The sequence below is a fragment of the Calliphora vicina genome, chromosome 4, assembly GCF_958450345.1.
Source record: "Calliphora vicina chromosome 4, idCalVici1.1, whole genome shotgun sequence".
NCBI classification, from domain to species: domain Eukaryota; kingdom Metazoa; phylum Arthropoda; class Insecta; order Diptera; family Calliphoridae; genus Calliphora; species Calliphora vicina.
This window is the reverse complement of record NC_088783.1, coordinates 85,972,117-85,986,372: the sequence shown is the minus strand read 5'-3', so window position 1 is coordinate 85,986,372 and position 14,256 is coordinate 85,972,117.

Here is a 14,256-nt window from a genome sequence, read left to right as displayed (position 1 = left end):
TGAAACAATCTAATGGGTTCAGATTTTTTGCAATGAGAGAGTTCTACGTTTCCATTACACAATAGTCCAAATAATGGAAAGTTAGTGGAATTATGGTATACAAAAATTACCATAATTATGATTCATACCTGACTCATAAACATTTTCTTTCTTCTGAAGACATTATTTTCTTATTTTTCTGAACTGACTGTTTTAAGTTTTTGTGAATTAGGAATCTGCATAAAGGTGAATGAAATATAGGGAATTTTCGGAACTGCATCCCTGCGCTGCATCTGATGCGCAGTGCGTTCTAAAATGCAAAAGTTGACAACAGTGCAAATGTCCTGAGTTCTAAAAAGCAACAGTGAAACAGATGACGCGTAAAAAACCATCAAACAAGCATCACAAAAATGATGCATTTCCGAAAAGGCCAAGAAAAAGAAAAAAAATTCAACTTGAATGTTCTCACTTGCTTAAACTTTGGTTGAATTGCTCCGCTAACGAAGTAGCGGGTTAAAAGCTAGTTGTAGTAATAATCTTGCAATTTCAAATTGGATTAGGGTGTATTTTTTTGGAAATAGGAACACATGCGAAGAAACAGGATCGTCCAAATTCAAAACATAAAATCAAATTAACCGTTTAGAAGTTACAGATTTATTTCTCTCTTTTTGTAAATAAAGCCCTTTATGCTTAATTTGCAAAATTATACGTAATGTCGGGTCTCACATTTTTTTAAAAAATCGCCAAAAATTCATGTATTATCCGAATAAGCTTAAATTTAAAATATAAATTGTCCTTGAGAAGATCTACAAAAAACATGCATACACACATATTGTTACGAAATTGTACTTGAATTCAAATATAACGATTTTAAGGGCTGATTTAAAAGTAGCATAATGCTTTCAAATAACAGTGCTGTAATAGCAAACTGTAACATATCTGTGGGCATTATTAAATAAAAGCTTTCAGTTGACCATTGATCGTAAGTTGGCAACGCTGTTTGAATTCGAATATTCAGTTAAAGAACATTGTAGAAAGTACACCACAGATGGCGTATGATCTGGAATATTCGAACTTTGATAGTTAAAGAGCAATCTAGAGTGCAGATGGCAGTGTTATAAATAGTGGCAGAGGTTGCAGTCGTTAGTGAGTTTATCAGAGACGCTTTTTGAATAAACATCAACTGAGTGCCTTAAAGTGTGTTGTGTTTTTCAAGTAAATTCGTGTACATTATAAATTGTGTCTGTATTTCTGAGAATTTATAAACGTGTATAAAAAACATTGAGTGGCTATTTAATTCTGTTGTTGTTGTACATTTTAAATAAATAAAGAGTTGTTACAATTTTTAAACTACTAAACGGCTTTTATTTGCAATTAAAAGTATCCGGTTTTTTTAAAGGAAATAAACTAACGTTTTGAAAAGGTTAAAACGTAACAATTGGTGTCAGAAGTGGGATTGCATATTAATAAGCATGAAGTTTGAAGAACTAAAAGTTGAACAACTCAAGAAAGAATTGAGTAAGTTGGAGCTACCAACAGCAGGTAACAAGGCAGAATTGCAAAAAAGGTTAATAGATGAATTCAAGCGGCGTGATTTTGACATCGGTACTTACGAATTTGAGTACAAAGAAGAAGAGATATGTACCCGTTCAACAACGAGCAACATGGACTTAAAAACAATGTTTGCCGCCATGATGGAGAAAATGAACGAAAATTCGAAACAGCTTGCGGAGGTTAAAACTGAACTTCTAGATGAAGTTCAAGTCAACAACAAGAAACTTCTAGCTGAAATGGAAGCGAAATTTCAAGAATCATCTAGAGTCACAGATGAGAAAATTCAGGAAATGTCTGAAGCTTTTAACAGCAGAGTGGATGGTATTGACAAGAAGGTGTCAGATTTAGAAAATGGTGTTGATCAAAAACAGCATGACCTAGAAACAAAGGTTAATAATCTTCAATGCCAAGATGGACCGGTGCGAGTTATTTCAGAAACATCGAGTAGAATAAAGGCTCCTAGTTTTGATGGCACCACACCATTTAATGTGTTCAAGTTCCAGTTTGATACGGTTGCCATTAGAAACATGTGGAAATACGAAGAAAAAGCTATCGAATTGATTTTGGCCTTAAAAGGAAATACAGCGGTAGTTCTTGAAAGCGTGCCAGCTAGCAACAGAAATTGTTATGATGACATAATGGAGGCGCTACAACGTAAGTACGGTGGCGAACATAAAAAAGAATTATACCGAATGGAATTGCGTGGTAGAGTGCAGAAACCCAATGAGACGCTACAAGAATTTGCGTTGGAAATCGAGCGTTTGCTACAGCTTACTTACCCAGGGGAAAATAACCCATTTTTGGACCATATCAAGATAGAGGCATTCGTCAATGGCATTCGCGATCCTGAAATAAAACTTGCGGTTTGTGCTACACCTAAACCATCATTTGCTGAAACAGTCTCATTTGCACTGGCGCAAGAAACAGCGAAAATAATTTCAAAGCCGCAAATATGTAAGGTGCGCAATATCGAGGTTGTTGCTGAAGATGAGAGAAATATAGTCAGTGAAATAAAAGAGGCAGTTTTAGAGGCTTTAAATGAGAAGCAAGGTAGAGCTAAAATCAAATGCTATAACTGCGGAAAAACTGGTCATATTCAGCGAAACTGCAAAGCATCGAGAAAACGAGTCAGATCTGTTTCGCCACCAAGAAACGAGCAGCAGGCGAATCGTGGTTCATCACAAGAGTCACCTTTAAACTAAAACGAGCTAGCGCTATGGGGCAAGCACTAGCTCCCACATCTGAGGGCCCCACAATCTCCATATCCGTAATTCAGCAGAAAAATAGCAACCTTACTGCTTGTGGGTACATAAACGGTCAGAAGCACGTTTTTACTATAGACACTGGGGCATCACATTCTATCGTCAAGCCCGATTTAGTCAAAAACACAATTGAACCCTTACTTACCCTTACGTGGGGTAAGTAAGCATCAAATAAATACTGGCGAAGCGAGGCCCATAAAGCAGGCGCCCAGAAGTATTCCTCTAGCAAAACGAAGTGAGGTGAAGGAGTTGGTTAACGAAATGGAGCGGGATGGAGTAATCGAACCATCTTCAAGTCCTTGGAGCTCGCCTGTTGTGTTAGTTAAAAAGAAAGACGGCAGCACTAGGTTTTGCGTCGATTATAGAAAGCTGAACGACGTTACTAAAAAAGACAGCTACCCGCTACCAAGAATTGACGACACCCTGGACACATTAGCTGGAACAAAATGGTTCTCCACATTGGACTTGCAAAGTGGTTATTGGCAGGTAGATATTGCAGAAAAAGACAAAGAGAAAACTGCGTTTAGTGCTAGTGATGGATTATGGCAGTTTAATGTGATGCCCTTTGGACTCTGCAATGCTCCAGCCACATTCGAGCGTTTAATGGAACATGTGTTGAAAGGACTTCACTGGAAGACATGCTTGGTCTACCTCGATGACATAATTGTCATGGGGAAGTCTTTCGATGTACACTTGAAAAACCTTGAAGAAGTCCTTAAACCAATAGCAGCGGCTGGACTAAAACTTAGCGTAAAGAAATGTGCATTGTTTTCTAGGCCTTTGCACGTACTACCGACGATTTGTACCGAATTTTGCCAGTGTTGCCGCAAGCCTACATGAGCTATCGCAGAAGTCGCGATCGTTCCTGTGGAGTGAATCTCAAGAACAGGCATTGCTTCAGTTAAAGGAATTGTTGTGTACAGCACCAATTTTGGCATATCCCATCCCAGAGGCGAAGTTTGTGCTAGACAGCGATGCGAGTGGATACGGAATAGGCGGTGTGCTTTCGCAGGTGATCAACGGAAAAGGACATAGGCTACTACAGCCGAATACTTTCCAAGCCTGAGAGAAATTACTGCGTAACGCGGCGTGAACTCTTGGCAGTATTAGAGTGTGTGAAGCATTTCCACAAGTATTTGTATGGTCAGCACTTCCAACTGAGAACCGATCATTCTGCCCTCAGGTGGTTGTTGCAATTTAAACAACCTGAAGGGCAACTGGCTCGTTGGATTGAGCGGCTTCAGAGCTATGACTTTAGCATCGAGCACCGGAAGGGTTTGAAACACGGCAATGCAGACGCGCTCTCAAGACGGCCTTGCAACGTGGAATGCAAGCATTGCGCAAAAGCCGAGAGAAAGGAATGTGTCATTGACGTTCGACTAATGCATATAGAGTCCAGTGCAGATTGGTCTGTATTGCAGAGAAATGATCCCATAGCGGATTGCGATGGATGTAGCAGGCCCTTTCCCTGTCAGTGATACTGGAAACCGTTACGTTCTAGTGGTTATGGATTATTTCAGCAAATGGCCAGAGGTATATGCAATACCCAATCAGGAAGGTAAAACTGTTAAAAGCGTATTTGTGAACAACTGGGTGTGTAGCTATGGTGTTCCACTGGAGTTGCACTCGGATCAGGGTAGAAATTTTGAATCCGCCGTATTCAAGAAAATGTGCGATTTATACGGAATAAGAAAAACCAGAACAACGCCACTGCATCCTCAATCTGATGGCATGGCCGAAAGATTCAATCGCACCCTGGAGGAATATTTAAGAAAAGTGGTCAGTGCACACCAGAAGGACTGGGATGAACACATACCAAAGTTTCTATTGGCATACAAGTCAGCTGTTCATGACTCGACCTCTCGAACACCTGCAAAAATTGTCTTCGGGACAGAACTCAAGTTGCCTGGTGTTTTAGAATTCGGTATTAAGCCCTCATCAAATAATGAAAACACTTCCCAAGAGCAAGATGACCTTCACGAATTCGCACGCAGACGAATAAAAATGACCAGCGACAAAATGAAAGCCAGATACGATCGAGCAGCGAATTCTGAGGGATTTAATGAAGGCCAACTTGTACTGCTGTATAACCCACAACGCAAGAAAGGACTGTCTCCCAAGCTACAAACCCATTGGGATGGACCATACAAGGTGATTAAGAAATTAAACGATGTGGTGTACAGAATACAGAAAGAAATGAGGCCGAGATCTAAAATGAAGGTCGTACATCTAGAACGACTAGCCGCCTATGGGAGAAGTGAATCTATGCCTATTCGGGACGAACAGGCTTAAGCGGGGGGCAGTGTTACGAAATTGTACTTGAATTCAAATATAACGATTTTAAGGTCTGATTTAAAAGTAGCATAATGCTTTCAAATAACAGTGATGTAATAGCAAACTGTAACATATCTGTGGGCATTATTAAATAAAAGCTTTCAGTTAAAGAACATTGTAGAAAGTACACCACAGATGGCGTATGATCTAGAATATTCGAACTTTGACAGTTAAAGAGCAATCTAGAGTGCAGATGGCAGTGTTATAAATAGTGGCAGAGGTTGCAGTCGTTAGTGAGTTTATCAGAGACGCTTTTCGAATAAACATCAACTGAGTGCCTTAAAGTGTGTAGTGTTTTTCAAGTAAATTCGTGTACGTTATAAATTGTGTCTGTATTTCTGAGAATTTATAAACGTGTATAAAAACCATTGAGTGGCTATTTAATTCTGTTGTTGTTGTACATTTTAAATAAATAAAGAGTTGTTACAATTTTTAAACTACTAAACGGCTTTTATTTGCAATCAAACGTATCCGGTTTATTTAAAGGAAATAAACTAACGTTTTGAAAAGATTAAAACGTAACAATATGTAAGTTGTATCTTTTAGTTCAAGAGATATTTAGGTTTATTTATTTTTATTTATCTGTAGCAGAAAGATTACATTGCTTTGTGTTCATTACAAAACATCATAATACCCTCTCCACTATAGTGGTGAACATATTCTTTGAACTCGTTAATGTATTTCTCAATAAATACTATCTATGCTTAAGTTAAGTACCGTTTGAAAATAAATTACTGAGATACATATCTATATTTTCATTGTACTTTAGCTCATATAAAGGGTGTTACAATAGGGACTTCCGGACTTTCACAGTTATTAGCGACCATATTGTTGAAACTATGTCTGTCGAATTGGCTGTCATTCAGTTTGTTTTGCCAAATCAACATTGGATGGATATAGCTTTCAAAAACACGTGCAAAAGATAAAATTGTTTTATCAAAATGCGTGTTCGACCAGAACAACTCTTCGCCCATTTTACGGATAAATGGGTATCTCAACAAACAAAATTGTTCACATGAGACAAATATATCCTGAAAAAGTCGCTGCTTGATGTTGATTTTGGGCTGGCGGTATTATCGATCCATATTTCATTGAGAACGACGTTGGCCAGGCTATCAACGTTAACGGTGAGCGATATGGGATGATGGTTACCAACATTTTTTGGCCTGAACTGGACACCAGGGACTTGCAATGGGAAACCACATGTCTCTAGACTTTTTCTTGTGGAGTTTTCTTAAGTCGTAAAACTATGCAAATAAGCCACAAACCACAGTGGCTCTCAAAGCCAACATAACCCATGACATCCGTCAAATCAGAGTCATGAAAAATTGCACATTTCGGAGTTTCGCACGATGCTATATTTCATACATAATGTCATCGATAGTTCTTTATAACGAATAACACACATTTTGTTTTATTTAAATTTAAAGATAGGAAGCGATTAATGAAATACACTTTACATGTATACTTACATAACCGTGTTTGTATGTTTGTGTTTCTCAGGGAGTTAGTAATTAATTTTTAATTAATACTGTGGGAAATATATATGTACAATATACATTCGAATGCGAGTGAATGAAATGTATGCCTTCATTGAGCTCTTTAATAATTCCCTCTTCAATCAATATAAATTTACAAAATGAGTTAGAGAGTAGAGCGGCAACAGCATCAGTGTCTATAATTTTTGTTGGTTATGTTACAGATAGTGTTTGTGTTGACGTTGATATTGTTCTCGTGGTCATCATATTTATTATTTAGTTTGTGGATTTTAATAGTTTAGGCTTCAATTTACAACAGTGGTAAATTAAAAGGCAACCAATCACAAACTATTCTAGGACTAAACATTACACACTAAACACTATTTCTTTATTGCTGTAAGTACTGCTACACCAGCTACAACTTGCAGATACTTCGAAATTTTTAATAACAAATACAAATGGTGAATTTATGCCCCTTAGAATTTAGCATTTGAATGTTGCATAACAAATTGCTTACGGGGATGATGTGGCGGTGGCAGCTAAGAACTAATGTAAAAAGATACTATTGGAAGAACTAGACTTTGCGATAGAATGCCAACATTTTGGGTGTCGTCAATATTGATCTTTCTGTTGATTATGCAAAACCTGGGGCCAAATCACCGCATTCGAAATCGAGTACTTTGTCATCTAAATGTAGTTAATGTGGATCACGACAGTCGTTATCGAAACGTATTTACTCGAAGTTGTACTCGATTGGTAATCTCTTATCGAAAAGAAACAAACACTGCCGTTTTGTGGTAAAACTAAACAAATCAACCAAAACAATGAAGTAAATTAATAAATAAATAAAAATATACGTATTTTTCTGATATTTTCTCAAAATTAGTGTAAAAAATATATGTACATACATATTTTATTTAAAATTGTAAAATTTTGGGCCACAATTGTTTTGTATTTTGTTTATGTTTTTCACAACCTTGCACATGGTACTTTGTGCTAATCAAAGTAAAAAACATTTTGAAATTTGCCACTGGCCGATGATGAGGAATACAAAAAAACATTTGGATACATTTTTATTAAAAGTATTCTACATTTTTTTTCACAATTTAACAATTAATCACAAATTTATTTATTTTGTTTTTCTTATTGTCATATGCTTCAGCAATGTATAAAATAGTAGTAGGTAATATAAATTACGATCGACTACCGTGATCCAAAAAATTACGTCCATCGAAAATAGTCTCTATACGAACGTGCACTCGATATCGAATGCCGTGATTTGCCCCCTATGATTTCGCTGATGGTCGAAAGAAACTTTCCCTTGATCAGAATCACAACGTCGTGCGCATAGGCAACTATCTTCCAACCCTTAGATTCAAATATCTTGAGAATAGAGTTCACCGCTAGTAACCATAACAGGGGAGGCAATACTCCACCCAGAGCTGTACCCCTGTTAACCCGTCATCTAGTCCTATCATCCCCTAGGTTTGTGTTGATACAACTCACCAGGAAGTCCTTAATCCCGAGTTCAACTAACGACTCTCTTATTTCCTCTATCTTAATTTTAGTATATTCCCTATGCTCTAAGCCGTGATCAATGCAACCAACAACGTCATGCAGCGCACTTTCCACAGATTTACTCTTGAGGTAGACGTGCTGAGCGTTTCGAATTTGGCTGGCATCTATATTACTTCTAAGATAAAGATCTATCGCTCAAGAGTCTTCAACAGAATAAACTACAGGCTGATAAGTCTAAAATCCATTGGTTTCTAGTGACATGCCTTATACTCTTTGGGTATAAAGAATACCTTTATATTACATAGCATAGCCGGAAAAACCCCGTCCGGACCCGGTGACTTATACGGGTCGAAAATATTCACCGCCCATATTAATTGTTCGCCTGAGACTATTTCCTCAATACAACTAGAAATGTGACTGAAAAATGTGTGTGTAGGTGCAGTGTCCCCCTGCTCGTCGTCCCTAATTTCAGTTACTGTACAACCTGGAAAGTGTGTTTTCATAAGAACCTGGATAACTCATTGACGTTATCAACGGATTCGCAGTATGATACCCATGAATTCCATATTGCCCTCTTGAGATCTCCTTTATACTTATTGAAACATACTTTATAGTTGTTCCAGTAGCTCGAAAGTCCTGTGAGCTTAGCCTTCTTGAAGAAGATTACCAGTTTGACCAGTATCGCCAAAATGGTTTCCACAAGGTGGAACCCACACTGTAACTATTGACCTTAAGGGCAACTCGGAGGCGTGTATAACTTCCAGTTTTTAGTTTGGACTAAGTTCGGCAAGTTTGCCAATTGAGGTCCTTAAGAATTTGAAGGATTTATTATTGCCACAATTAACAATATTTACACTCTTAGCCCAATCAGCACCTCTGAAGGATACATCCTCCGAATTGCCACTATAAATGGCGATCTCGTCTTTCAACCAACTGCCATAGATCGGTACTGATCTTCCCATCAGAATCATTCCGATCAATGACTGCTGCCAGAAAATTACTATCCTGGCTCAGAGATTTCTTTACCTTCTTAGTTGATGAGGACGGTTGATCATCCCCAGATCTAGCTTTCTTAATAGTCTCCTTTTGGGAGCCTTTAAAAGTTCTAACAGGAACACTGTCAGCTTTGTTCCCTTTACGGAGTACCTTAGGGGAACTAGCCGGAAGTTTCCCAGCACTCTTCACGTCAGCATCTGCATGAAGAAGCAACTCCCCTGAAGAAGACCCACCCAAAACTACAGTTACAGGACCGTAAATTCTTTCGAATTTAGCTGCGTCATGCCGATACTTTTGGGGAAGATACTTATCCTTTGAGGTAAGTGAATCCAGATCTCTCTTCTCCTTAGCCAGATAAGCTACAAAATATTCAGATAAGTTACAAAATAAATGGCAGAGATATATGGATTTATTTTAAAGTATAATTTAGTGATTCGGCACAGCCGAATATCGCTCTCTTACTTGTTTGGTTTTGTTTTAAAAATTTATCAAAATTAAAACAGTGGAATAGAGAATGAGTAATCATATTAAACAATATCCATATATAACAAGTAAGAAAGTATGGTCGGTCAAGCCCTACACTAAGTAAAAGAGCAAAAACATTTTTCTTTTAAAATTTCAATAATTTATATTTTTGAGTGATTTTCGGAAGTGGGCCTTATATTTGGGCTATGACCAATTATGGACCGATCGTAAAAAAATTTGGTGACATGAATTTTGTATATATAAAACTTATTTGGAGCGCAATTTGTGGAGATACATTTATAAATTAAACATTTATGACCGATAAAGTCCCATTTCGGAAGGACATTTGTATGGCGGCTATGTGAAATAATGGATCGATTTCAGCCAGTTTCAATAGGCTTGGTTCTTGGGCCGAAATCGAAAATATCTTCAAAATTGCGACCTTTACTCTGCACACAAGGTTTACATGGACAGCCTGCCAGCCAACCAGACGGACATCGTTTAATCGACTCAGAAAGTGATTCTAAGTCGATCGGTATACTATCGGTATACTTTAAGGTGTTAGACTAATATTTTTGGGCGTTACAAACATCTGCACAAACGCATTATACCCTCTCCACTATGGTGGTGTAGGGTATAAAAATATGTATGCAAAAAATATTTTTCGTAAAAATTTAGACATATATTTGGCAAACAAAAAAATACATAATAAACTATCAATGAACAAAAAAATATTTTTTTTGTTAACTTGTTTAATTATTAAAATTTAAGTTTTATTTTAGAGTTTTTTGGTAATTATTTGAACTTTTTTATTTATATAATTTGAAAGTAAATTTAATTTGGCTCAAGTTCGTTTATTATAATTGCTTAAGTAATTTAAATTTCATAAAATCTATCTATATATATAAAAGTGAATGTGTGTCTGTATATATGTATGTTTATTAATATTAGTTTGGGATCTATAGACGGCTAAACGACTGAACCGATTTGCTTGAAATTTTTACAGTATATTTATGTATGTCTGGAAGGAGCTATAGGCTACTTTTTGTTTTGAAATTTTAAGTGGGCGTGGTACCTCCCATACAAAGTTAATTTTAAAAATCAAATATTTAGGAAACTATAATATCTATAGTCCTCAAATTTTGCATGAGCAATTCCACTGTTTGTTTAAATATTTAAGGTTATAAATAAGAAACAAATAATGTACTAATGTACTTATTAAAATAGAAACTAATTTTAGATAAATTAAATAAGTATATTGTAAATCATAAGATAATATAATAATAATTAATTTAAAAGGCAAACTGTAGATTTTAATAACTTAATAAATATATTTGTTTAACTCTAAACTTTTTATTTCATTACGATACGGGTAGCGAAGCACACCGGATTTTAGCTAGTAACTTATAATTGTTAACGTTTCTGTTAAATTCTGAAGATTTCAATATTGAAATCAAAAATTTGTATTTTCTTAATTAAAATTTTTTTTAGAAAAGCGGTAACGGTATTTATAGGTAACGCTATTTACGATTATATTGGTAACGGTATTTGTTGTTATTTCGATAACGATAGCTTAACAGTAACGGTAGTCGAGCTGAAATGGTATTTTAGGCGTATCGATAAATGTTATAGGTTATGTATACGTGTTAATACGAGATTTATTTTCTGTAAATGTGTATACTATGGGTTGATACTAGAGTTTTTCACGGGAATCCCCGGGACGAGAAATCCCGGGAAATATTTTCCTTAGATTTATGTGATGTTTTCTGAACTTGACTAAACGACGCTTTCAGATGATTCATACAACAATAAAGATTTAACCCTAATAGACCAACACCAAGTTCATTATTCAAATTATTCCAAAAACTCGTGAATGTTCAAGGCTGTCACATAATTCTATTCGGATCGAAAGAGGAAATATTTCAGTATTTCGCTTTTCACAAAGAGTAAAACGAAAAATTTTAGAATAAAACCGTCTTCCGTGGAATTGAGTTTTAATTAACATCATTACATAATTATTGATTTAATAGGCAAAACATTGCCAATTCAAACAAAAAAGAAATTAAATATTTATTTTTTGCGAATTAACATACATAATTAATTGGAATATAACGAAGGTATAACAAAATCTAATGGAAATTGAAGCCATTTCAAAACAAATAACAAATGGTGACAGATTTGTATATAAACAAAATTAGAATTACATAGAGTTTCAAAAAAACCGAAAAATTTCAAAACCGCGGTTTCGGTTTAAAAAAATTTAAAACCGATCGGTTTCGGTCGGATTTGTGATAATTATTAAATATCAAATGTTATAGTAACAAAATAAGTTGATAATATACGAAAAATTTAAAATTCAAATTAGACGGGTGTTCAAGAGGTTAAAGGAAAATTGGTACATTTTCTTTTTAATATATTAAATTTTAATTTTTTAATTTTTAATATATTAAATTAGTTAACTTATATACATTAGAGTTGGCCGATATGCTTCTCAGTAAAGAAATAATCAAGAAAAGGAGAACTTTTGGAAACTCTATGTAATTTTTTCGTTCTTCAAAATGGTACTTTTTGCATTTTCTATAAAAAAAATGAAAAATGAAAGCAAATTTTGAAATTTGTAATCAGGAATCCCGCAATTCCCAAAAAAGTATTGAAAAATTCCAAAAAAATTTTATCGTTTTTTGCCTATAATATCCATACCAGGGGCGGGGTTATCGGAACCCTTTACAAGATAATTAAGAACATATTGGGCCATCTAAAATAGGTTACTATATTTTGATATCGACTATGCGATTTGAGAATTTTTGCCCTAAAGTAGAATTTTACATAAAAAATATGCGTGTTTTGAATGGACCTGGTCCCCTCGGTATCAAAAACTATAATTTTTTTTTTCATTTAAATATTTTTTGTAAAGTTAGCTTTTCAAACAGTACAAATTCATTATACATCCCTTTAGAAATTTTTTAGATAACTTAAAAAGAATAAAAGAACTTTTTTCCAAAAAATAGCGAAAAATCGCATTTTTAAAATTTTTTAAATTCAAATGCATTTAACTTTGGATTCAGTCATGATTTTTAAACAATTCTTTCTCTATTTGATAAATACATCTGTTGTTAATTCTACAAGAGAAAAATGGTGAAAATCGAGAAATATTTGTAACCGTGGTCATCAAAAAACTGGAGTAGGGTGGGTAAAAATGTTGAAAATTTGATTTTAAAATGCGAATATCTCCTAATCTATAAGAGAGAATTGATAGCTACGAAGAGGTAAATGCGGCAAGAAGATTCTATCTGTGTAATTTTTTTGAAATCCGAACACAAACGAAGAAATAGGATCATTTTTAAAATTGAACATACCGGAGGTGTCCTATTTCATTCAAATCGGACTAAGGGTTTAGAAGTTACAGATTTATTTCCCTCTATTTTTTTTGCATTCTTTTTTTAAATTAAATAAATAAACAGTCATTTGAATTTTAATTGTCAGGAAATACTTGGATAAATCTTTCGATGAAAACGTTTGTTTTTCATTTCTAAATTTTTAATTTTTTTATTGAAGATATATTAAAAGTAAAAACCGAAGAATAATTGTCGTTTTCGGTTTCGATTAATACCGAACACGAAACTCTACAATTATATTTTAAAACCAAAGACATTTTTTAGTTCTTTAACGAAGTCTACACGCAGAGAAAAAATATAGTTGTGCATGTTTAATATAACAATTTCAATATTGTTAGAAGTTTTTTAACTATTTACATGATTGTGGTAACCATAATCTGGTTAATTTATGATTCACATGATTGTATCAACCATACATATGGTTATAGTAAACAAGTATATGTTTGTGAAAACCATATTTATGATGAATAATTTTATCATATTATGTTGTTCTCATAATATGCATAGGGTACCATAGGGTATAGAGTGGTTATAGAACCGGTTTTCGAATTATTCGAAAAACCGGTTATTTTCCAATTTTCCGGTTTTTTTAAACCGGTTTTTTCAAAATGACGGTTTTTGAGTTATTCCACAAACCGGTTTTTTTGTCTCGAATTATTCGACAAAATCGAATATTTTTTTTTTATTTATTTAAAGAATTTGCAATTACTTTTAATAATTAGCTATTACTTTAAACAAGACTTTTCTTCTTAATGTGTGTTATGATTTCATGTTGAATGTCATTAACAGGGAAACCGGAAATATGCTCTAAAAAAGCGTTTTAAGCGCTTTAAATATGCAGTGAAAACTTTAAAATATGCTCTTAAAATTTAAAAAATATGCTCTTAAAAAAACAAACTTTTACATAATTTTTAACCAAAAAATATATTTTTATTTAAAAAAATCAATACAGTTTATTTCTAAAAAGGTAAAGTAATATATAATAAACAAAAATAACATGAACTAAAACAAGTATAACAAAAAATAAATACAACATAAAAACTATAAGCTATGAAAGGCCTCGAGAGGTATTTTTTTGATGATATTTTATATAAATATAAAGTCACTTCTTCAATTAAGGTTATTATTGCAATAAATTACAAAATATTGACTAAAATTTTCAAATAAAAATCGTTGTCTATTGGATCTGAAAATGTTCTTTCGACATCAGCTGATGTTATAGGAGCAAATTTAAAAGACAATATTTCTTGAACACTTAGAACGGTTAAGTTTGAA